Source organism: Silurus aristotelis (assembly GCF_946808225.1).
Source record: "Silurus aristotelis genome assembly, chromosome: 3".
Classification (NCBI taxonomy): domain Eukaryota; kingdom Metazoa; phylum Chordata; class Actinopteri; order Siluriformes; family Siluridae; genus Silurus; species Silurus aristotelis.
In genome coordinates this window covers 16957071-16984173 of record NC_139576.1, presented here as the reverse complement: position 1 = coordinate 16984173, position 27103 = coordinate 16957071, and the positions used below count along the sequence as shown (strand labels likewise).

Genomic DNA, 27103 nt, shown 5'->3' with positions numbered 1-27103 from the left:
ATAACTTCTCTGCTGGAAAACTGCTGGAACATCGGCTAGAAAATGACAGTCATGATTTGGGCTGGAATATAGGGAAGTGAGTTGGTCCCTTTAAGGCCCCTCAGGGTGTCAAAATAACATCTGCAAGATATGCAGAGTTCCTACTCAAGCATTTCTCACCACAGTATAAAAAGAAAAATTGTGCCTTCAGAAAAAAAAAATTGCAGGACAACTCACCAACCCATGCTGCAAAAAACACCTCACCTCCTTGGTTTCTATGGGCATAAAGGGAGAAAAAATACATGGTGTGGCCATCATAATCCCCTGACCTCAATCCCATTGAAAAACCTGTGAAGCATCTTTAAAAAGCAAGATCTACAAGGGTGGGTGGCAGTATATCTCCAAACAGCAGCTCTGGGAGGCAAAAGTGGCATTTTTAAATAAAATACAATCAGAAACTATACATAGACTTACAAGTTCAAGAGATGAGAATGTTGTCCTCAAAGAAGGGCTCATTTATTAATATGCAACTTGAGCTGTAAACATGTTTCTGTTTATTGTGAATATAATAATTTTAATTATTGGACCATTCAAAACACAGGTTTTTTTTTGCTCTGAACTGACCTCGTGAATGTTTTCAAACTGCTTAATTAATTGAAACAATGCATTTTGCTTTCTTTCCATAATATCAATAAAGTGGTTGCCATTATCGGTAAGAATTATTGAGAATAAAATAAATCCTTAATTTTGTGTTTGAGAGAGAGAGAGATAATATGTGTGTGTGTTTTCCAAGTTTTTTTAACAATCTATTTTCCAGCCACCAAAATACACCCATTTAGACATCCAGAGCAACCCCCTTCAAAAACTCACAAAGAGTTACAGTATCTTATGGTGTAGTGTTCCAGAAAAACTACCTCAATGTAATAATTGTAGGAAATCAATGCATTAGAGCTGAGCAAATTGATGTGCATTCCTGGACTTTTTAATCTTATGAAATAGTTTCATGGGATCGTGAAACACAGAACAGTGTTTAGTTAGTCAGAGGAGAAGGTAAAGTAAGCTTGCTAAAAAAGTATTTCAGTGAACAGATGAAAATAAAAATTTAGAATAATACGAGGCAGATAATAAGAGGTCATGACCTTGAGGGTAGCAGACTGCAGCAGGATACACAGTAGAGTAAGCACTATTTATTGCTGCACTAAACAATGTAGTTTTATTCACCCTTTACACTTTCCCTTTGCCTTTTCTACCTCTGTCTTTTTTTTTTATCGCAGATGGCTTCTTCTGTGTCAAGAAATGTGGCCACACACATACCTCCATTAAGACTGCCCACTCCTAGGCCATCCCTGTCCGAAAAGTTCAAAAGCTGGGGTTCTGGTGCTTACGCTCTGCTTGTTCTTTTGTTTCTGGAGCCTGGCTACTTATGAACTTAAACACCATCCAAAAGCTGACATGATGGACCTTCTGTTTCACACTGTCTGCAAAAGAAATGTTAAACCTGACAAAAATATGTCTAGGACTTTTCAAAACCAGCTGCAGTTTTGCATTGAATTTGGCCACCCACTCTGAGGGCACAGAGGCTATTGCACACTCTTCTGGATGATTATGGCCTTTTGTAATAGCTTCCACCCACTATGAAAGCTAAGCTGCATGAGGAGTTAAATGCAGGACCATTACTCAAGCTGGTGGAAATTGTGCTTCACAGCAACTCATCAACCAAACCACCCCCCCACCCTCCTCCCAAAAAGAAAATGGTGGTGTTCAAACTAAAGCAATTGCACCTGAATAAACTGCAGTGCTTAGAAATACACCTCCTTTTAATATGGGTTTCACAACTCATCAATCTGCTCACAGTACCAAAGAAAGTGGCTGAATGCCTCCCCCTGAGCTGACCCAAATACATGGCATGAAGAAGGCTGCTCAGTTTATACCTTTGAGCTGAACCCATAGTGACCCCACTCACTGCCCTTACTGTCTACACCACTGACCAATTTGCTCCCCATGTAACGAGTCAACCTCTGCACACTGCCTCCCTCTGACACAAACCCTTTCTCAGCATGATCTCTCTCTCTCCACCTGCCCTGCCTTCACACTGGGATCAAATTCATCTCCCACAGGGCAATTACGGTAAGTCAAAAGGTGAAACATTTCAAAGAAACATAGATTTCATTAAGAATAGACCAAAGGAGGAGAAGACCAAGAAGCAACTAAGCTCAACATGTTGCTCCTAAAGCCCAGTATAATCCATTTAGTTCTTTATTAGCTGAGCAGAAGAACGACATTGATAGAAGCACATTAATCTGGCTAATATCGTTTCACTGCTCCAGAGTCCCCTCTGATCCAGCTCAAATGGAATGCTGCTATCAAACGGGAGCGCATCTGCCAGTTAGCCTGCAGCCAAGTTCACAGCAGAGGCATACAATTACTGATCCTACTCAGCTGATCCGCTCCACAGCTCAAACTATTAAACCCAACGTTGACGTGCAGCACCATCACTACATGCATAAGAGCTGAGCTCTTGCATTAACACTGACCAAAGTAGCTAAAAGTGCATTGTTGGCATGAAAGGTTCTTAATTCATCTATTACTCTGGGAAAAAAATTGCTTAAACAAAGTTACAAGCAAAACACCAAAAGCCAATTACGATTAAGATTTTTTTTTTCTTTTTTTACCCGAAGCAAAATTCAATTATATGTACAGTACAATAAAATCAATTTAAAACACTTTTTTTTTCCTATTTCCTAAAACATGATCCACTCTCAGGTCTCACTTTCTCCATGCATACATTTATACAGAATTTCAAAATGCACTCATGACTTGTACTTGAGTACAATCCATGTATCACTTGCCCAGATGACTAAGCATTGCACACGTTCCCTCTGGTGTCTGTAATACCATGTTAATCATTTTAAATGCCATTTTATCACAGGAAATCTAATTCTGTAGCCTTGTATGAGAATCACTCTCCTCTGTCTTGGTGAAATTAGAGAACAATCAAATCAAGTTCAAATGAATACTTAAGAGAGCTTTTTCCTCATCCACTAATGTCTTCATTAATTTACAATGATCTGTTCTCTCGCTTCTGAAGCGCGACAAAGGGAAAAAAGTAGTATGGCTTTGCTGAAGTAAGGATGACAACAAGACTATTGTTACTAAAAACCTGAAAAGTGTCACAGCCAATTCAACAACACTTAATATCAAGCATGTGAAATTGAAATGAAAAGAGGAAAAGAGGAAAACAGGATAACAGTTAGATATTACTACCTAAGTCCTAGACATTGTTTTGCATTGTAGATGCTTTATTTTTAACTGAATGGGAAAGACCTGTGCCTTTTGTGAGTGTAGATAATGCTCATTATGGCACGTATCTAACAGACTGTATTACGGACTACATTAACATCTGTGTGGAGACTACTGTACCCACCAGGACTGTACGGTGTTTTCCCAACAACAACTGTGGATTAACCCTGATATAAAGACTCTCCTTAAAGAGAAGAAGAGGGTTTAAATCAGGAAACAAGGAAGAGCTGAAAACTGTCCAGAGAGAACTAAGAAAGAAGATCAGGGAAGGAAAAGTTTGCTACAGGAGGAAGATGGAGGATCAGCTACAGCAGAACAACGTCAGCGGTGTATGGAAGGGGCTCAAAACTATCACTGGTCAGAAGGAACCCAGCTATCAGGCTGAGGGTGACCAGCAGTGGGTGAATGATCTCAATCTATTCTTTAACAGATTCGATCAGCTACCCTCCCCTGCCCCCATCCAGTCCCCCCTGCTGCAATCTCCCCTCTCTGGTTCCACATCAAGCAGCTCCAGCCCCACCTCTCTCTGCACTGCTATCAGCTCACAGACCACACATCTAACCCTGGGATAGCTGGGAAAGGTGCCACAGATATGGAAAACATCCTGTGTGGTGCCTGTTCCAAAGAAGTCGCGCCCAAAAGACTTCGGAGACTATCGACCAGTAGCACTGACCTCGCATCTGATGAAAACATTGGAGAGGCTGGTGCTCACTCATCTCCGACCTCTGGTGAGCCCATCAATGGATCCACTTCAGTTTGCCTACCAACCTGGCATTGGAGTGGAGGGCTATTTCACACCTGGAAAAGTCTGGGAGCACTGTGAGAGTCATGTTTTTTGACTTCTCTAGTGCTTTTAACACCATCCAACCAGCGCTCCTGAGGGATAAGATGGTGTACATGGGAGTGGACCATCATCTGTCTGCATGGATACTGGACTACTTTACAGACCGACCACAGTATGTGAGGACTCGTGACTGTGAGTCTGACATGATTGTCTGCAACACTGGAGCTCCGCAGGGAACGGTTCTTGCCCCATTTCTCTTCACCATCTACACTGCAGACTTCATGTTCAGCTCAGAAACTTGTCACCTACAGAAGTTCTCTGATGACTCTGCCATCGTCAGTCTGATCAAGGATGATGATGATAGGGAGTACAGAGGACTTATACAGAACTTTGTGGACTGGTGCCAACAGAGCTGCCTCCAGTAAAATGCGGGGAAAACCAAAGAACTGGTGGTGGATTTCCGTAGGCACAAACAAACTTCATTACCAGTGAACATTCAGGGAAAGGACATTGTGAGAGACTCTTACAAATAACTGGGTGGCATCACTGAGGCAATTTACAAGAAAGGGCAGAGCAGACTCTTTCTGCTGAGGAGACTAAGGTCTTTTGGAGTGGAAGGAGAGCAACTGAAGACCTTTTTTGACTCTGTGGTGGCCTCAGCCACATTCTATGGTGTGGTCTGCTGGGGCAGCAGCATCTCTACTGCAGACAGGAAGAGACTAGACAAGCTGATCAGGAAGGCCAGCTCAGTCCTGGGAATTCCCCTGGACACTGTACAGGAGGTGGGAGAAAGGAGGATGGTAGCAAAACTATCATCATTGCTGCAGAACGCCTCTCACAAGAATGTAGCTGTTACATCGCTGAGCAGCTCCTTCAGTGACAGACTGTTACATCCTAAGTGCCTGAAGGAGCGATACAGAAGGTCTTTTCTCCCTGCTGCTATTAGACTTTACAACCAAAGCTGTTCTCAGTAAAAAACCAGTCACCAAAAAATACAACACTATCATTACTTTTTTTTTTTAGCTGTGCAATAACTTTACCTGTGTGTAATATTACAATGCAACATGTACAATATTATGTGCAATATTACCCGCAATTCCTGCAATTATGTGCAATACCACCTGAGATTTTACTTGAAAAGTTTTACCTGCAATGCGTACTTTTCTTCTTTCTTCTTCCCTTATTTGTATTTATACATTGTACTTTGTATATATTGTATATTATAGTATGTGTATATTCTTTTTTTATATATTTACATTTTATTTTTATTTCTTAGTTTCTGCTGCTGTAACATTGAAATTTCCCCACTGTGGGACGAATAAAGGTTCATCTTATCTTATCTTAAAAAACTATAATTTTTCCTAAGCGATACATTTTTTACTATGTGCATTAGCTATCAAACAAGACACCCAAAAGCAAACTCAAATGAAAAGAGAACTGTAATCTAACAGTGTTTTAATTCACTGATTTACATTTACCATTTGTCTGAATGCACTTTCTTGATTCCAGACAAGTGACACATTTGACTTGACCACAAAGTGGGAGATGAGGGAACAAAATGCTATGTTCATATTTCTATTCTTGTACATTCAACAGAGTACATGCAATTCATAGACATGCACACACACAGGTAAGTAGAAAACAATACTCACCTCAAATAAAGTATCCAAGGTAAATAAAGCCCAGACAATTTTATGATGATAAACTGCATCTAGCTAAGCCCTCTGTTTGAGCAGAGACATACATTCAACAGATGCTTCAGCAAATAAGACTCATTTCCAAAACAAATGTGAGAAGTACTCCGAAATGTGCTATTTGTTCTCTAGCCGCTTGGGCCACCCGTCAAAACACCCAAAGACCGATTTAAATGAAGGATTGTGTGGTTTGTCCCTATATCTCAATATTGTCAGCTCTGCTTTTGTCAATTTAAAGGGTGAACTTTTCTAAGAAAACAGAGTATTATTCCATACACTCATCACAACCGAGAAACTGCTCTGGTCAAAAACTGGAGGTCTGATATCCGCAGGTCCAATGTCATAAAATTTTATCTAATGACACCTAATTAACTCATGACCACTTTATAACCCCTAAAAGTGCTGAATTGGATGTCTGACTGAATAATCCCAGTGGTCTTGGTGTGGAGGAGCAAGAGTTTACAAGGTGACTGCACACATACGACCACCATGCCACTTTAGAAAAATAACATTCCAATACAATGCCATGAAATGTTATTTCAATAATGCTTTTCCAATACTATGTTATCTAATACCATTGCAGTCCCATTCCAATACCATTCTGGTATCACTCATATACCATACCTTGTAGTATTATATAGCTATAATTTAGATACCATCCTATAATACTATTACAATACAATCCCATCTAATGTCATTCCAATTCAATACAATTATAATACCATACCAAATATCAGAGGTATGGGACAAAATTAACAGTCATCTGAATTCTGTTTAAAATCAGTGTCTGTATCCTGCACCTGATGGAAGTTACATTTCTGTCTATAAACCATCCAGAAGTATGTTGTGTGGGATAATCAGTACTGACACACCTAATAATAACACACCTAATAATATCAGTACATTTCTGACATTATTATACTATACTATACTATACTATACTATACTATACTATACTATACTATACTATACTATACTATTCCATTGGAAAGCAGGTTCAATACAAATTTTTAATTCAGAGGGCAAGAATAATTGACAATTGTGATTATTATGACAATTTGTAATGTTTCTACAGTGTTTTAGAGATCAATATATAAAAAGATAAATGAAACAATAGATATAAGGCTGTAGCAATTGAAGTACTTTTTTTTTTTTTTTTTTAAAGAGCAATACTAAATATACAAAAGAAAATAAAACTGGTCTCTTTAAATGAACAAGCAATTTGTTTCCTTCAGAGAAAATTAACATTTTATTGCTCAAAATGCATACAAGAATATCTGTGAAAACTAAACACATTTAGTGCATGTAATTGCTATATTACATCAAAATGCAAATACAAATATACAAATAAAAAAATCCTAAATAAAATATTAAAATAATTCAGATAACACTTAAAAAAAAAAAAAAGTAAACGCACTGTACAGTGTTTTCTTTATGTTTTAATTTAAAGTGATCCTAAACTTTGAAAACTTTCTGTCGTTTTCTTTAGCCTGAATCTATGAGAGCACTTCCCCCCACATAAAAAAGATTGCCTAATTCTGACTTTTTTTTCTCGCAATTGTGACTTTATTTCTCGTTAAACTTCCAACATTTCCGGTGCAAACATGTCGTGGGCCTGATGTTTGAAGCTGTTGGTGTATAAAGGAGGCCTCCTCTGCGTCATCTGTCTTGTTCTGTCTCATCCAGTGTTGATTGTTAGACAGAGTTCCCTCTAGGGATCGAAGGCTCAGCTTGATACCATGCAATTCTATTGATTGTAGCCTATTTAATTTTCAATGTGTAAAGCTTTCTGGCACTACAGAGGGGGTGACGCTGCCCGACTTGCAAAAAAAAGTTGCGAGAAATAGTCAAAATTGTGAGAAAGAAAATGTTGTAATTAGGCAAACCTTTTTTTAGTGGCAGAAACAGGTTTCCATATGAATATTTACCTTGCCCCTTGTTGTTTTCTTCCCGTTCCTTTTTCATTCTGCAGTGCATGCTTACCTATCAAGAGCACTCTAGAGCTTAGCAGGTGGTACGTCAGTAATATAATATATTAAAATAATGTAGCAAAATAATGACCTGCAGTGAAACACAATGTTCCGTGTGCAGTGAAATGGACTAAACAAAGCATTGATGTTTTTTTGTATTCAAATTACTTGAGTTACCTGAGGAATCATTTCAGCCCTAAATAGATCAGAAAGTTTCTTTGAGGTTTTGAACAAGAAATAGGCATAGTAAATACAACTATTTGGAATGTTTTGAAAAAGAAAGAAACCACAAGTGTATAATAACCAGACAACCAAGAAAAAAACAACAACAGCAGTTAATAATCTAATTATTGTGAAACCCCAAAATACACAGTCTGTGACATTGAAAACCTCCACAAGCTAGGGGTAAGTGTATCACAATCCACTGTTCAAAAATATCAATACAGGTTATACTACTTAACAGAGCCATAAGTTTCCTGGAAACAAGATTTGCCTCTACCAAAGTAAAGGAAGAGTAAAATGTTTTGTGAAAGAAATAATCTGATTATGATCCAAAACAACCATAGAGGTAGCTTGGGATTTAATGGGTGCTTCTGAAATAGGCTCACTAATCTTTATTGATGATGTAACTCATGAGAGCAGAAGCAGTATTCACAAGTCTAAAGAAACATTCTCTCTGGCAATGTAAAGACAATGAATCCCAATTACATTAGAAAGATAGTCATCATGGAACAAGAAAATGACTCAAAAAACAGTGCCAACACCATAAAGTGAACGGTTTTATAAGAAAGAAATATACTGTAGGGTGAACAACCTAGTAAAACATGGCAAAAGAAGGATTCTATCTATCTATCTATCTATCTATCTATCTATCTATCTATCTATCTATCTATCTATCTATCTATCTATCTGTCTGTCTGTCTGTCTGTCTGTCTGTCTGTCTGTCTGTCTGTCTGTCTGTCTGTCTGTCTGTCTGTCTGTCTGATTAGGATTCAGGGATAACTTTGATGAGAATGGCAAAGTTGTATTTTATCTTCAAACAAAAGATTTCACAGGTGCAAATCTTTCGGCAAAGTCCATTCTCATTCAACTTAAATAACGTTATATTATATTTGGTATTTTAATGACAAAACTTCTTGGCATTTAACATTTTGATGTACAAATGGTAATAAAAAATAATGCCTGGAGATTAATAATGTTGGACACGCATATTGCTGTTTTCTGTTTCATGTCATGAGTATTGCAAAACACTAAAAACTTTCTGTGATTTTAGACTTGTTTATTATGGATGTTTAATATCCATCTCCCAGTAAATTTTAGCAAGTTTTTGTTTTATCACATTGTCAGTTCCTTAAATTAAGACATTGTAGGCTGTGGAATCAAGACACGAGAGTGAACTTTTTCATACTATGTACCAATGACATTTGATAAGAGTAGGTCTATCGTTAGCTGAAAAAAAGATGAGTGCTACTGGGCCAAGTGCCAAGAAAATATGCAGTGAGAAAGTAAAGACACATCTGCAGTTTGGCTAGAGTTAAAAAAAAAAAAAGAATGGATCACCTTTTTGTTAAATGAAGAACAGGTGTTATATATATATACACACACACAACTTAAAATAAAGGGTACTTAATAACAGCACATAAAGGCAGCACACATTGTCAAAGCTAAGCCATTTGGGGCTAATATATGATATATATATATATATATAATTCACCATTATAATTCAAAATATATATATATATATAATTCACCATTGATAATGGTGAATTTTTTTGCAACATTAATTATTAATATTGTTCTGGCATACAAATCACCCCAAAAGGTGTCTTTTCCATCTGTGAATATTCACTTCTAACAACGGATGTGTCATATGGACAATTTACATAAAATTGACAAGTCTGAATGGATATGCAAAATATTTTCTCAATTAAAAGTGTTAACCAGCGTTTCCAAAATCACCTATATATATGTATATTTGCATTAACGCATTAATTTTGACAGCCCTAATATATATATATATATATATATATATATATATATATATATATATTAGGGCTGTCAAAATTAATGCGTTAATGCAAATTCATTTTAAAAACACTAATTTCATTAATGCATGAAGAATGCAGCACGCATTTCTGTTTGTGAAAACAGAATTATTATTATTTAAAAAATAAAGAAACATAGAGACGAAATGAAATCCTTCAATGCAACACACATTTTTTTATGACATCCTGTCTTTACTCAGATATAAAAATAAAAATAATAAACTCCACTACAATATAATTTTTAATCAGTAAGTCTGAAATAAAACATTAAAATCCGCTATGATACACACATCCAACAATTAAAACCGTCTATGTAGAATCATAGCAAAAGTTTAGTTTGGTATTGATTTATGTAATTTTAAACACCATAATTAATTAAAAACATTTTTCAAAAGTATTTTTACTAGCTGCCCTGTCATCTGAAAATGTAAACAGGCTGTTTAAGCAACTGGTTCCGTGCAGATAAAGAGAACTAATGGGAACCTGGTATTTCTGTTCTTTTTACATTTGTCTACTATACATGAACAAGTTCTCAGAAAAACATATATGACCTTCGAAACATGTCTAGTGTTTATGCTCTATGCTAAGTATGGTTTCTCAAAAAATAAATATACATTTGCATTAACCACCCATATTTGTCCATGGCCATCTTGATTAGAGTATTAAAAACTTAAAAAAGTTTTAATTCAAGGTCCAGTTAGAACAGACAAAAATGTGTGATTAACTTAACTTAACTCATGACAATTAATTGCGATGAAATATTTTATTTGACAGTTTTGCTGTCAGTCACTGAAAGTGTATTATTAGTGTATAATATTCAAGGATTTTTTAAAAGTACAAAACAATCTACTTCAAACATAGTCTGCATAAATAATTTACTTACAAAAGTCAACTGCAGTAATGGTGACATCAGAAAAACTAAAACATAAACTAAGATAATACGTTTTTTACAATTGAAAAAAATAAAGAGTAGCAACCGTAGAATTGTGATTTCTTTTTTAAATACATTTTTATTTATTGATACTTTACTGAAATCTTTAGATCCTTAAATACCAGGTCACTTTACTATTTCTCAGTGCTGCAGTGTTAATGCTAATTAATTTAAAAGAAAGTGTTCTTCAGATTAATTTTTATCTTTTGCTTGTAAAACAATATTATGTATAAATAATAATAATAATAATAATAATAATAAAAAAAGTCATCACAATACATTGGTCCTTAGTCATCATGTTGCACAGAAACAGCAATGCATAAGCACCTGGAATGGCATATTAATACTATATGACATTAAAATGTGCAGTGATTTATGTCCTAATAATAATCAGATTAACTTATGTGGGGAAGAATTTCCTATTCCAACTCTCAAAACTTTTTTTCATACTGGAAAAAAAAACAGCCAAGAAAAGTGAATAATCCCAAACAAAAGTAATAGTCACATCTTATGTGGGTTAGTTTGTACATGAATTTATACACTAAACAGCCATAACATTTTTTTACCAAATTCAGGGTGTTACTGATCTTCTTATAGCCGGACCATCTTTCTGGAGAGCAACAATTCTTATTTTCAAGATACACACATTTGTATGGTCCTGTCAAGCAGACAAAAAAATGATAAACATGATGAATAGACATAGGCTTTGCATAGCTAAACGACGTACAGCTGTTATCACTTGTACTCACTTTTTTTTTGTCAGATATTTTGACAATAATGGCTGTATGTCAGAGGAAAGTAAATATATACTGCTACAGAAGCTGCACAATGACTATAAAACATATCCGTATAATTTCTATAGGATTGTCCCTTAAGAACATTTAATAAACTGGTTGCTAAAATGTGAGGGGCATACTCACTTTTGTGAGCTAATATGTATATGTGTGGTCACACATTCTAAGATTTTCTGCACCCCCTTTCCTAAGATTATGGAACGAAAATTTTTTAATAACAAACTTGACAGGTAGGTTGCTCAAAGCATCATGTAGAACTAACCACCAATGTTCATGTAATTCCAGACATATTCAATGATGTTGAGATCGGGATGTTCTCTGGACCAATCATTACTTTCAGGACTCCTTGTTCTTTTGTAAGTTTAGAAAAGTTCCTAATGACATTGGCTTTATGTTCGGGATTGTTGTCCTGCTGCAGTATAAATTTGGGGCCAATCAGACACCTTCCTGAAGGTATGGCATGATGAACATGTGTCTGCCCGTATTTCTCAGCATTAAGAACATTATTAATCCTGACAATCATACCAAATCTCCAATTCATATCAGCCCAAACTTTCACCTTCACCATGCTTCACTTTTGGTTCTCTTCAAGCCTCATTACAACTGCCCCTGAACCAAACTTTCACTCTTCAGCTCACTGTTCAGCTGAATATCAGACCACATGCTGCCAATTTTCTGCAGCCCAGTTCCTATAATTTTGTGCATAGATGAGTTGCTTCATTTCCATGGCTTTTTTGCTGCAGTTCTTCCATGAACACCACTCAGTCAATAGGTGTATTTGGGTCAGACTGGTTTCCACCAGTTCTTTGCTGATGGCACTGCTGGACATCTTCCGATGTTGAAGGGAAGTAAGCATGATATGTCTTTCATCTGCTGCATTAATTTTCCTTGGCTGACCACTGCATCTATGTTCCCCAACCTTCCCAGATCCTTTGTACTTCTTTGAAATAGCTTGAACAGCAAATCTTGAAACACCAGTCAGCTTTGAAATCTTCACCTGGGAGAGACCTTGCTGATGCAGTATAATTATCCTGTGTTTTGTTGCTGTGCTCAGTCTTGCTGTGGGGTATGCCCTGAGACATAAAACTGTCTTCCACAACCTCAACTTACTGTAGTAGCAGAGTCTGGCTGTTTCTCACCCACTGTTTCTGTTTCACTTAATGACTTTGTTCAAATCTGCATATGAAATAGATTTTTTTTTAGCACTTGCTTGGTGTAACTGGTCAGTAGTACCAGGGGTGGACGAAGTACACAAAACATGTACTTAAGAAAAAGTAGATACAGTAGGTAAAATATTATATATATATATATATATATATATATATATATATATATATATATATATATATATATATATATATATATATATATATATATATAGTTGGGGCACTGTACAAATTGTGAATAAAAACAGAATGCAATAATGTAAAAGTTTAAAATTTCAATATTTTATTTAGAATACAACATAGATGACATATCAAATGTTTAAACTGAGAAAATGTATCATTTTAAGGGAAAAATAAGTTGATTTTGAATTTCATGGCATCAATACATCTCAAAAAAGTTGGGACAAGGCCAAGTTTACCATTGTGTGGCATCCCCTCTTCTTTTTATAACAGTCTGCAAACGTCTGGGGACTGAGGAGACACGTTGCTTAAGTTTAGGAATAGGAATATTGTCCCATTCTTGTCTAATACAGGCTTCTAGTTGCTCAAATGTCTTAGGCCAAATGTCTCAAATGTTTTCTTTGTTGCATCTTCATATTTATGATGCGCCAAATGTTTTCAAAGGGTGAAAGATCTGGGCTGCAGGCTGGCCATTTCAGTACCCGTATCCTTCTTCTACGCAGCCATGATGTTGCAATTGATGCAGTATGTGGTCTGGCATCGTCATGTTGAAAAATGCAAGGTGTTCCCTGAAAGAGACGATGTCTGAATGGGAGCATATGTTGTTCTAGAACTTGGATATACCTTTTAGCACTGATGGTGCCTTTCCAGATGTGTAAGCTGCCAATGCTACACACACTCATGCAATCATATCAGAGATGCAGGCTTCTGAACTGAGAGCTGATAACAACTTGGGTTGTCCTTATCCTCTTTAGTCCGGATGACATGGCGTCCCGGTTTTCCTAAAAGAACTTCAAATTTTGATTGGTCTGACCACAGAACAGTTTTTCACTTTTAAATGAGCCTTGGCCCAGAGAAAACACCTGCGCTTCTGGATCATGTTTAGATATGGCTTCTTTTTTGACCTATAGAGTTTTAGCCGGCATTCCGGCATTCCTGTATGTGATGCAGTGCCGTCTAAGGGCCCGATGAATACGGGCATGCAGTTTGGTTTTCCGGCCTTGACCCTTATGCACAGAGATTGTTCCAGATTCTCTGAATCTTTGGATAATAGTATGCAATGCAATTATATGTACATTTAACTTTTCCGGCCTCTTATTGCTACCTGTCCCAACTTTTTTTGGAATCTATAACTCTTATGAAATTCAAAATGAGCCAATATTTGGCATGACATTTCAAAATGTCTCACTGTCAACATTTGAAACTTTTATCTATATTCTATTTTGAATAAAATATAAGTTTATGAGATTTGTAAATTATTGCATTCCTTTTTTATTCACAATTCGTAGTGTCCCAACATTTTTGGAATCGGGTTTGTATATGCTTTAGAACTTTAACCCAGCCATTAGGGTTGCACAAGCCAGTGCACTTTTAGTGCCGGTCCCAAGCGCGGAAAAATGGGGAGGGTTGTGTTAGGAAGGGCATCCAGCGTAAAAACATGCGCCAAATCAAATATGCGGATCACTAAGACCAAGGAGGCGGTTTATGGATGTGGTGAGGAAAGACATGCAGGTAGTTGGGTTAAAAGAGGCAGATGTAGAAGACAGGGGGGTATGGAGACGGATGATCCGCTGTGGCGGCCCCTAATGGGAGAAGCCGAAAGAAGAAGAAGATATGCTTTAGAACTTACATAGAGATTTTCAGTAACTTTGTCTAAATGAGAGAAATAATGCATGTGGCATAAATCACCTGCTTTTGGTTCCAATTGCTGATATTAGGGGAAAAAAACAGCACTATGTTATGTCCCTTAACTTTATTTATGTGTATGTATGTATAAGAGGTTGACCAATTAATTGGTTTTGCCTATAGTTCCAGCAATCAGCTATCCGCTATTTTGTGATATTTTAGCCCCAAGCCTGGCTCACTGCTAAGGATGGGGACTTTAATTGGCAAATAGGAAACACAACAAGTTTGCAGTTGATTTTGAATTTTTACCTCAATATGTTTTCTATATGCATCAGTGAATTTCTGTGTTTTGTTGTGCTTATTTGTTTTGATATTTCGATGGGAGTCTCTCATACATTGAGAGGTTTAGTGAGCTGTAACAGGCCTGACCATGTTACCATCAATACACCATCCATCATTAGTTATCACATTAAATGCAATGAAATCAGAATCATTCTTGGCTTGATGCTACTTTATCGTTTATGGCAAAGTAACTACACATAGTTAATACAAGCCTTTTACAGTTGATTTGTGGATTTCAGACTGCATACACGTTTTAACACCATTGTACCTAGCTTAAAGACTTTTTGGACAAACACTGTAAAATCATGTTCCATGTTGAGGACCACTGGGCTGGAACCATGTCTAAAATTCTTTCTCTTTCAGAACCTTTTGGTGGAATTTTTCTTTCTCATTTTCTTTGTGACCCACAAATTTGCACTAGCCAAAGTCAATTACCCAACTGGTTCCATGTGTTTACATTTACATTTACATTTGTGGCATTTAGCAGACGCCCTTATTCAGAGCGACGTACAAAATTGCTTTGAGTCTCTAGTGTTTATCACATTAATATACCTATTTTTAACAGAAAATAAAGGTCTTTTTAAATAAATTGGTAATGTTTTATTTTTTAAAAACAAATAACAAAAATATTAAATGTTTTATGACATTTAAGGGCTTATTTTTTGCTAAATCCTTTAATGACAATACGTTTTTAATGCCCCACAGAAACCACTGAAGTTGCTTTCGGCAGTGGACAAAGTCAGCACTTTAAGAGATCTCTGGCTCTGACTTTGGTATCTTTCCATCACAGCCAGCATTAACTTGTTTAGCAATGTGTAGTACAGTAGCTCTCCTATGGGATCGGATTAGACAGGCTAGCCTTCACTCCCCAAAGCCTTAGGCGCTCGTGATCCCGATACCGTTTAAATGATTGTCCTTTCTGGATAACTGGAACACCCCACAAGTCCTGCTGTTTTGAGGATGATCTGACCCAATTGTCTAGCCATTACAATCTGGCCCACATCAAAATCATTCAGATTGGTAAACTTTCCTTTTTTCCTTCTGCTTCCTATCCATCAACTTTGAGAACTGACTGTTTATTTGCTGCCTAATAATCCCACCCTGTGACAGGTGCCACTGTAATGAGATAATCAATACACTTCACCTCAGTGGTTCTAATCTAATGGCTAAATTATAATAACATAATAATCTGGCTAATGTTCTTTTTGAAAAAACAAAGAACACAATTACAAGCCAAAAGACATGATAAAAAATACTTTTGAATTTTAGGCTCTTGTATGTGTAATTGTGAGTAGTAAAATTGTCTGATTTGCTACACGTGATATTCAACCTGCTATACTTGCTTTCACATATTTGGTTTGGTTATTCATCTTTAAATAGTGCATTTTTTAGTTTTATTGAAAATAAATATTTGCAACCAGACATGAGATTGATGGCACACCAAAGATGAAACCGATGAAGAGAACTGTTCATGGAATTTGTGTACGCCATTTACAATCGTATTTGTCAGGAGAACAGTGAAAAGGGGCCAATTACACTACTGATGATGCCTCAGCAACATACATCTTGACATTTATCAGCACAGTCTTTGTACCACACAAAATCCAGCTTCCTTTCATCTCCCCTTTATCCTCACCTGTGGTTCAGTGCTCTTCCACTGGCTTCGGCTCCCTATTATTTTTCTTCCTCATTTTATTTCCTTGTTCTTTATTCAGCACGCCCCTTTAAAAGAAATTGATCATATCTTGCAACATTTTAATTAGTGCAACCTGTTAAAAGGCCATAATAAAGAAAAGAAATCACATCTTTGGAGTGGTTTAGCCAAAACGAAGCTAATGCATACTGTTTCAGTTTAAAAGAAAGGAATAAATATGGAAAAAGTAAATCGATATTGTAACTGAAAAACTTTAAAGCCTGAAACCTAATGGTCAGGAAGTGAGTAGAAAATGCCAAAATTGATTTTTTTTATATTTTTTTTGGCAGAAAAGAAATGTCATGAAGCTGCTTTGTTAGTGCAAAAGAAATTCTGCACTGTCTTTTTCACTCTGTCAGTCAATTTCAGCCCGCCACTGCAGTATTGGTTATATTTTTATTACCGGCATTAGACTGATTTCTGGATTTATTTTTTTCATATCAGAGACGCTTATCAGGAAGGAAGGAGGTTATGAAGATACAGCATAGGAAATAGTCCAGACATCTAAATGCACTGCAGTATGATGGTGAAGCTCTATAGCTCTAAACTTTATTAGATTAATAGCAATATCGGTGCAGGAAAATTTGATTAGCACACTTGTTTTGACCCAGAGGCAATTGCCTATATTATGTTAGACACAAACATTCTGCATTTTGACCTGATTACATTATTCTTAAAGAAATAATCAAAAGGCCATCCATTTTCATTTAATTGCAATCATCTCCAGGGAGCTCAGGCGCCTCATGATAATTCTTTCCCAGGATCTGTTCTTAGATAAGACGTTGGCCTTTATTTATTAAAGCTTCATACAGTACATTCTAGTTGGTAAAAAAAAAAAAAAAAAAAAACACTTATTCTTGCTTACCCAGATTATATCTAAGTGGAATTTATGTACATTTAAACATAATGCTTTAAAAAAAATAGATAATGGCTAGAAGCGGGTTATCATTTTTAAGTGTAACAAGAATAGTAAGCCAAACTGTAAATAAAATAAAATATAAAAGTGCAAACCAGTGCAAAAAAAATTATATATACAGTGTATATATATATATATATATATATATATATATATATATATATATATATATATATATATATATATATATATATATATATATATATGTATATATATATATATATATATATATATATATATATATATATATATATATATATATATATATATATATATATATATATATATATATATATATATATATATATAGTTCTACCTGAATATGGCTGTATAAAAAATATTAAACGTCTATAAGTCTCTCTTTTTTTGCAGTAACCTTGGACAAAAGCATTTGATTTTTTTCCACCCCCTTAAGCTTACTTCTATTTTCAGACAGCTCCTTCCTACCTCTGATCTGCTGCCAAACTTTCTCAGCACCTGAATAAATTAGGGTGTGTTTTCATAAAGATGCACAGAAGTATATGAGGATGATTTTGGGCATGCCGTTTGCATACAGCGTATTAACAGGGACTAGTGAGCAGAAGATGTTTTCATGCCCCTGAAGCTGATTCATCATTTGTGCTCGAATCATCACTTGTCTGGATATCATGCTACTGTTTATTGGATCTGACACAGATATCTTCATATTGGTGTTCAGATCTGTTTTTTTACTATAATCTAATGAAACACTTCTACTTCTACTTCCCGTACCGCCATCCCCCGGAGGAAACGCTCAAGATATGTTTGCCTTTAACGGTTCACTTTAGCGATCATCCCTGGACTACCTGCGTTACGGATTCTACCCACATTGCGGTTTATACCCGGTCTCCGGTTCGTACTTCTCACCAAAGCCTCTGGCTTGTATATGTTCAGACTAAATAAAGGCAAGGTCTTTAACCATACTCCGGTTTCTGACTCTTAGTCTATCCGTGACAGATTTAAAAAAAGAATAGCAACAAAACAAATTAGCGCCACTTACCAGTGAGCTGCATCTATGGTGAACTATTTTTAGAAAAGGCCCATGGGCGACTCATGTGGTCATTGCGGGTGCCATGTTGGTGACCCCTGACCTAGAGAGATCCTTTGCCATGTATTCTCCAACCTTACCAGGCATTACTGAAGAAGATTTAAAACTTGTACATGTATCTTTGCAAAGGGAGGTGACACAAAGTATATGCTAAATTGTTTTATATGAAACAATATAAGTGTTGTGTTTGCAATTGTAAATTTGAAAAGCATTATTGTGTTTTGCTTTGTTTTTTTTATCCCTTAGCCTTCTTTGCTCCTATTTAACTAGGGTGCCAATATTAGTGGAAAGCAGTGTATTAAAGATCTACTATATGGCACTCTTTAATAACAATTTTACAATTGTATGCTGGGGCATGGTTCATTGTTGGTCTGCACTGGGAGGGAGGCTTTTCGAAAGAAAGATGTATAGTGAACAATGTGATAAACTTGTGCCCTGTTCCATGTATATTTATGTGATCCCTGTCTCACTCTCTCTCTCACTTTTTCTCTCTCTCTCTCAATTTAAGCAGTGTTCTATGCATCTACATGGCAAAGAGCTGCCCAGAAAAAGCAGCGAGCTGAAAAGTGACTTCATTTACTTTTCTTTCACTTTACATTAATGTGTTTCTGTTGGGTCAGAGAGCATGAACAACAATAAAAAAAAATAACAATGTTTAACCACGACCTCACTCTGAGACTCATACTGCTTATGGCATTTGTTCTGCTGACAATGAACATGCCTGTACAATCTTAGGTGAAGCGGCACAACAAGGGTGTGACATCTGTTGGCACATTGATACACTGTTGGCACTCACTTAGGTCTAAGATTGGTTCGTGAATAACCCCATCGCAGGCCATTTGTTAGAGCAGATGCAATGCCAAAAGAGTTTAAATCTTAGGCCCATTTCCTGCACCATAATCGTGTGCATGTACAGCATAATCATTACCCTGCTTTTTTTTTTTTTACTTATTATTATTATTAGGTTACTTTAACTAATTAGTGTTGAGTGTGAGACATTAAATAATATGATAAAAATCTATTTAAAAACATTAAAGATGAGAGCTTGTTTGTGAATACTTAATGTAAGTCAGGCAGTGGATATCATTATGCACAGAAGAAAATGTTAATGAAAAGAATCAATAAAACTAATTAACATCTAACTTACCAAATTATTCAGTGTAAATACTGTCCTTGAGACTCAAGACTGAATGCACACGAATGCACACAAATGCGTACCAGAAAATGCATTTGTTTTGTCATCCACTCACAAAAATGAGAAAAATATAAAAAGATTATAGGTGAAACTGATTCATACATCATTTTTTAAAATGTCAGCACACAGAGCCACTGTCTCACACTCAAGTCATACAGCTGATGTTTAATATAGCTGATTGGATATTGTCACAGCACATCGAACGCAACCCATTTTTAGAACTGTGCTGCTCTTCGTCTGATTCACTGGTCACAGAAATAGAAAGAAAGAACATGTCTGCTACATCCTGACACACCAGTGCTGTAGTCATGCACCTTAACTATGTGCTTGCATTCTATTTATAATAACAAGGCCGACACAGTTAACACATAAGATGAAACATTAATATATGGTGTGGAGAGAACAAGTCAGGCCGAGCAAACGCTGGCATTTAAAATAAAGATTTATGATATTAAATGGCAATCACAAATCCTGTTGTTACTGTACATAAGGTCTTTGATTTACTACTTCTTCTGAGGTATAAGGGATGATTCCAACAGAGCTGCTCATGCTGCCGTGACAAGTTTCTAATGATGAGAGGAATGAGTGTGCACAGGTGCTGCTGGTGCCGCCCACGATGAAAGCACCTTTAATTGGAGCAGATCAAATGACAGAACAAAATAAAAGCCTGGTTTAATTAGGCTCTGGATCCCGAGCCTCTGTATATCTCCCCAAAGGTTCATTACAGCAAACCGAGGTTGTAAACTGCACTTCAAAGCAGCCTGACCTGCACATTACATGCATAAGAGATTTGATTTTTCACATGACATCACTTTATATAATGCACCGCTTCTCTACTGATAACAGAATAAAGACAGCCTGGCAATAAATTGTGATATATAAGAGCTTGGATTTTTTGACACAGTCCAGCAACAATACAATTTAGTTACTTGACCAAAGCCTTACATGCATGTAAGTGATAGTAACTAAAGTTTTGCAAAACCATTGAGAGCTTTTGATGAACAGGTGCCATGTGTCATGGCTCTGCCAAGTGAAATAAATGTGTGTGGTGAAAATGATTTTAAAGTATGCTTTGGGAGTTCTGGATACTTGAGTTTACTTTATGGTCCATGGCAGACGGAGGTGTAAAGTGGCCATTCATGATGGACCTGCCTGAAGCATAATTACAGGCAACATAAAACTGGCATGATGGCATGGAGAGTATGCTGCTGTACCGCTGTGTGGAGTTCTCACAACAGATTACAAAAGAACATTATAAACTGGTCATTGTTATCAAAGTTGCTCCCATACAGTACAAACATATGGACCTCCTCTTATTTCAGGCCAGCGTGGGTGACCCAACACAAGGACAAAAAAGCTATGAAATGGTATTAAGCGTCAATAGTGTGTGGAGTGGTATATGCTTGGAAGCTCCTGTGATAGGCATGCCATCTGTTCAGCTAGTAAAAGATGTGGTGGTGTGGCTCCAGTTTAATATCCTTAAACATCAAAAGCCAATAAGCCTTTTTCCTGCCTGAAAATCAGACTGCAAAACAACAGCGGCATACTGTGTTTTTAAGAGCGTTGTGAATTTCTAAACAGTGGGACCTGTTCAAATACAGCCATTTTTAATATGCACAGGCATGCGTCTCAAACATTTATATTGTTAAGACATTTGTTCTTGCTTACTCTCTCTCTCTCTCTCTCTCTCTCTCTCTCTCTCTCTCTCTCTCTCTCTCTCACACACACACACACACACACACACACACACACACACACACACGGTGGTATAATAAATTAAACGATAAGCTTTATTTAGCCATGAATGATCACGTCCTTTTTGTGTTGGTATAACAGAACATGGTTAAAGGAAGGCACCTGTTTACTTGTATATCGCTATCAGGAAAGCTTTATGATTAAAAAAATTATAGCCTTATTTAACAGGAAAAATGTTTTCTGGTGAGGACTAAAAGCAGTTGCTAGCTAGGGTCTTGAACTGCTGTTTACTCTTTTGCTCCTCATAGAAGATCTGAATATTTATGGCGCTCTCTCAGTGGTGCTTAAACCACCAACATTTGGAACAGATACTGTGAAAACTTCAGAAACGTGCAAAGCGCATTCTGTCGAACGGCGTTGAGATGTCTGCTTCCGTAACAGCTGCCTGCAGTTCTTTGAAGCGTCTGTTGCTGTACTGCTATCTATCTGCATTTTCTTTCCTCGTTTTTTTTTTTTTTCTCTGAAACATTCCTTATGTCTGCACTACTGTCAGTCAGGCAATTCCATCTGTGCCCTCCTGTCCTGCCTGTCTCAGTGCATTCCCTTTAGAGTGCAAGGTGAAAGGAGCATGGCAGGTACCAGCACACCTAGCTCTGGATGCAACCTGCACTTTCCTGTCTGTCTTTGTCTGTCTGTTTTTAGAATCTGCTTGTCAGGTGCTCATGCTTAACGTGCTGCACTGCTGCTTAATGCAGGCTCCCTAATCAGATGCAGCACTGAAATATTTAGCCTGAAGCATAAGCCTCCAAAGTAAACATCACAGCATCACATCACTGACTAAGGCAATTATTTTCTGACATGGGGTGAAAATATTAAGGTTAGCAATAGATGGGAATGAGGCGCTAATTATTTCTCCTTCTCTCCTGTTGACTGCCAGCTTCCCTCTGTCTGTTTGTTTATTATGACAGTGGAACCTGGAAGCTGTGGGACGGACATTAACCACAGGAGCATGATGCAATTCAGCCTGTAAGACTGGCTCAGTTAAGAGGAGGTGAGAAGACTATATCACTCATTTGTCCCTTTAACATGACTGTCTATACACTGTAAAAGGTTTTTGTAAAGATCTTCATTAAAAAAAAAAATAAATAAATAAATAACTGGTTAAGGACACTGGCTGCAAGGATTCAGTTCAATGTTCTGTCTTTTATACGCATTTAAACGAAACATCATAATACCCTTTCAGCTTAATTTTAAAACATATTTTTTAATAACCACCGTCAATTTTTTTTTTTTGTAATTGTAGTAAATCCTGTAGAAATACTATATAGTTCTCAGATTAACGGATTAACAAAATTGTCTGAAAACTGACAAAAACATTTACATCAGAGTCTGTGTTTAAACATTTACCTCACAGCAATGAGATGATATTTACATACTCTGGCACATCAAATACTAATTCAAAAAACAATCACATTGCCTTTAAGCAATGTTTTGTTATATATTTGTGGATGAATAAAAAAAAATTATGACAAAATGAATAAAAACAATTATTAGTGTTAACACTTACATATGTGGCATTTGGTAGACGCCCTTTCCCTGAGCACCTTACAGAAGTGCTTTGAAGTCTCTATCAATAAATACACCCTCGAAAAACCCGAATTGGAAGGTAATAGACTATAACACACAGATAGCAAAACACAGCATTTTTTGTTTTTTTTAAATAGTGTTCATTTAAGTCCTCTATGAACAGGTATGTGTTTATTCATCATTGGAAGACTGCCTAATGGCTAGATGTTAAAAACTGTCATGAGCTGTATTTCTTTGTACATTATTTGTGCACTGTTACTTGTCATTGTTAAATTTTCTAAAAGATTAATGGAATGACCTTGAACTCTTGAAATATTAGACCAATTACCTGCGGGTTGGTTAGCTATAGAAATGCTAAACGGCTCATTCCTATGCATTGCAGGCTGCACAGGTTCAGGTAGACAGGTTCAGAAAATCTATTATCATATTACTACAATCTATATTACTATACATATTTAATGTGATAAATTAGCAATTGTACTACTGTATAGACATAAAATCATTAGCTATGTATAAAATATTCTGCTGCAGTGCTGCAGTTTTAACCTGTTCTATTCTCAGAGCTCCAACATATATACTGTACATGTGTTACAAAAAAAAAACATCAAACTAAATTTTCTGCAAACATATTTTGACATAGCATAATGTACTTTAAGAAAATATAAATATATATTTAACTTTGCCTAGGATTGTCCACAAAGATGATGCTTAGTAAGGAGCAAGAATAGGCAAGTTTTAAACAGTTTCATCGATGAAATAACTAAATATTTAGTCAACAGAAGAAAAGTGAAATCTAGTCCAGCCATTTCCGCTCCTGACCTCCAGAGAGCACGTCTAATCTTCCAACACACTTATTTCATTGTCTCATCCATTTCCTGTTTGCAGACTTTCATTAGAATCTAAGCATTATGGTGTACCATTAGCTCTGAGCCTTGTTTTCTGAATATTCTTTGGCATATGAACCTTTTTGCCTGATCGTGATTCTTGTTTTTTTTGCCTAGTTCTTACTGATGCTGTTTTTGATTCTCACTTGACCTTTGTGAATATTCCACAAACTGTGTTTATGACCCTTCCATTTCCAAACTGATCCATATTCTGTGCCTGAAACCCCTTCAAATATTTCTGCAATTATTTTAATCATAATTCTGGATTAATATTTAGTATGATCAGAGATCGGTTGAGTAAGAATAATGATAACGAGGCTTCAGTTTAAATGCTGTGATTGGCTTTTACCAGAATTCCAATTGTGGACCTATAATTCTTTTACGTTTAACAGGTGTTTTTTTTTTTGTTTTTTTTTTTAATAATTAGAGGTAGAGTTGTAAAGGTAGAGGTAGAAAGGCATATTTTTAGTGGAATTGAAAATGAATCTGTAAATGTTAAATGTTCTGTAATTTTCCCCCCTTTTACATTTTGGATCAACTAGATTTTTAATAAAACTTTGTTATGGATGTTGTGTTTTCGAAACACACCAAAGAGAAACATGTTTCAGGAAGGCATGTAAAGAATTTTCCAGGGTGCCATACGGATACATTAATGTTAAAAAAAGGGAAAACCCAAAAAACGTTCTGCTTCCATGCAGGGTCCTGTGCTACATGCTGGTAGCAGTCGCAGCTGTCTACAGTGCATATTTTTCTAGTGGCAGCTAGAAGTCTCCGTTAAGTATAGTTTCTGTTTGTTTGGAGTGCAATGCCTTTCTCCTGTGTGCTTTACAGGGTGAAATGTGCTGAGGATTTGATGGGGACAGTATTGCAAACTGCATGTACTGCTAGGCTCTCTGCAGTCTAACACACTTCATTGACATCTGCAGCACAGCCTGACATCCTTCTGACCCACAATGCATTTCTGCTTTACTGCATGTTCGCACATACACAACATATATTCCATGATTTCACACAGTTTGCTTCGCTGGGAGGAGAATAAACTGTAATACCGTAACCACAGTTTTGGCAGTTTTACCGAAGCAGAACATTTAAATCTTTAAAATGGTTCAGCATGCATGCCAACTATGTGTACTTGTTTGCTTGTATGCGTATGTGTGTGTGTGTGTGTCTGTGTGTGCGCTCACTTTTTCTAAACGCATTAAGCAATTTTTTATATAAAATGTGCACAATAGCATAAATTGGGAATACAATAAAACCGCATGACGTGTGCATTAGTTTAAGATCACGTGACTAAGGAGACCATAAAACAGAAATAATTGTTTATTTTAAATCAGAAAGCTAATTCGAAATTTTTAATAGGATTTTTTTTTCTCCCCCTTCTACCCCTTTCTCTTGTCCCTTTTTCTCTTTGTGACACCCAGGACCTGGCTCACAAAACCGCATCACTGCTCATATAATGCAATATACGATATATAGGAGAAAACAAGCATAGGTCTCTTATATCATAAAGGTCTCATATATCACAGGTTTCTTATCGTATCTTTTTATATGGGCAAACAAAAAGAGACAGATTGCAGATCGTCATACACTTTTCTCCTAATTTAATGGTGCATGATAACGGATCCATAAAGAGAAAAAACTTCAAATAAACACAAGTGAATTATCAATGTCATGATGAAAGTAATGATGTAAGTAAAACCTTAATTCAGGAATTTATGAGGGAGAGAGAGAGAGAGAGAGAGAGAGAGAGAGAGAGAGAGAGAGAGAGAGAGAGAGAGAGAGAGAAACACTCTCTGGCTTTCCATCTCTAGATAAATGAAACATGGCACCATGATAACATTTTCATTTAAATGAGAAACAGAGAGGATAGATCATCCCTTCAGTACAATGCAGGCAAGAACGCAGGAAAAGAACTGAAGAACAAAGGTGTGTAAGAGAGAGAGAAAAAAAGGAGAGGGAGCAGCGAGATAGAGGAGATTGGGCCTGTCAAAGGCAGCAAAGATGGTTTGGAAGGGCTGTCAGCCTCACTGCATCCAAGTGAGTTTTATGCCAAGGTTGCCGAAGGACACACACATTCGTGCACACGGGCTCATACGAACACATGAACTCCCACTCACACACATGTACACATCTGTGTCCAGATCCAAAATCACTGCAATGAGAGCTGTATATACTGCTATATGTGAACAGAAGCAGAAATGCTTTCACATAATATCACAGCCAGCAGAAAAAAGAGAGACAGAGAAAGGGCATGAGCTTAAAATGAATGATAGGAAGCAGCAAGAAACTGAGGACAAAGACAGACTGCAATAAAGAGAATCACAAAAAATATTTAATTAGAGAGTTAAGTGGAAAGAGTAGAAAAGAATAGCTGAGCTGACTTCACTTTGAGTGGAGGACTGCAGCACAGAGTAAGAGACAATAGGAGATAGAGTGGGGTGGGGGGCAGAATAAGACTAAAACAGCAAAGCATTTCAGAATATTCTAAAGCCTCTTTCTACAGGACACACTTTGACAATGAATGTGTCTGACAGAATTCTGCAGCTGTGGACCACAACAATTCAGACAATGACCTCTAGTTCCACTCTAATAGCATCTAGTCTCACTTACTGAACCCTCACTGAACCACACAGGCTTTTGTATCAGTGCCAAGCACTGCTAAAAGCACTATTGCTTAAAATCACAGATGCATGAATGATGTTAGCTCTTGGTGGGATAAAAAAAAATCGAATTTATCATCTGTGATTGCTTCAAAGCAACCCAATAATTAATAGAGGAATGATAGGACTCAGAATATACCTGGCAGGCAAATCAACTGAGACTACGTAGAGAACTGTTTTCACTGTTTGAAAAACCATGTCTTACACGTATTGGGAACAGGTAAAAGGAATTCAAAATGTTTACTTAGATCTGAGGTTTCTAGCCTTTGTCAACCTACAGCCCCATACATCCAAATACCAAAGCTTTTATGCTCCATGACTGAAAGCAACTGACTGTTTTAAGGCTGCAATTACAGGTGTAACACAATAATCAACCTTGGTAAACAGAGACAGCAGGCCTCCACAATCTGTAATGACTTGAAAAAGACATCATATCGATTACAGATGAACCCATCGTATCTTCACCAAACAGAACCTATACTGGCATAAAGATTTTTAGTGTGAAGACAGGGTTCCTTTTGAGGGAAAAAGTGTGGATATGGCTGTGCTAAAGCTAGTGTTGTTGTCCACCTAAACTGAGACCAAGTCAAGACTGT

General features: G+C 36.6%; 1 protein-coding gene across 4 annotated transcripts in view; it reads right to left on the bottom strand.

Annotated features, from left to right (window-relative positions):
• The window catches only part of ncam2 (neural cell adhesion molecule 2), a 194245-nt gene that overhangs the window by 106214 nt on the left and 60928 nt on the right, over positions 1-27103 (bottom strand). The gene's annotated exons all lie outside the window — the stretch shown is intronic.